General features: G+C 48.9%; 1 protein-coding gene across 1 annotated transcript in view; it reads right to left on the bottom strand.

Moving 5' to 3' along the window:
• Positions 1–380, bottom strand: part of LOC107671391 (protein FAM193A-like) — an 18204-nt gene that overhangs the window by 2408 nt on the left and 15416 nt on the right. The window lies entirely within an intron of this gene.

The raw sequence follows: 380 nt of genomic DNA, 5'->3' as shown, positions 1-380 counted from the left end.
CAAAGTAGTTTCGCTTTCACAATGAAACACACGGCGGGCTAGAGTGAGCAGAGGCTGGCTTGAGTGAGCTGTGGCGGGCGGGCTTGAGAACGGCGTGTCCGGCGGATTCGACGAAGGAGCGTCTGGCGGGCTTGCGGCAAACACATGTGATGACCCCGGGGCATGAACATTTGGGCGGCGTTATGCAAATCTTCCCACATCGTGACGTAGACATGTGGGGGTGTGCTAGAACGAGCCGTTTTAGGTAGGAGTGGTTGACTCTTAACTTTTTTTATAAAGAATATCTCTTTGGATTGGAGACTTTAGTCTCTGCAACTTTACAGATCTTCTTTATGCACCAAGAGCTTGTAACACTCCAAAGAGAAAGGAAAAATTGAAAT

Source organism: Sinocyclocheilus anshuiensis, unplaced genomic scaffold (genome assembly GCF_001515605.1).
Source record: "Sinocyclocheilus anshuiensis isolate Anshui unplaced genomic scaffold, SAMN03320099.WGS_v1.1 scaffold145, whole genome shotgun sequence".
Taxonomy (NCBI): domain Eukaryota; kingdom Metazoa; phylum Chordata; class Actinopteri; order Cypriniformes; family Cyprinidae; genus Sinocyclocheilus; species Sinocyclocheilus anshuiensis.
This window is presented reverse-complemented; position numbering and strand designations above follow the sequence as displayed.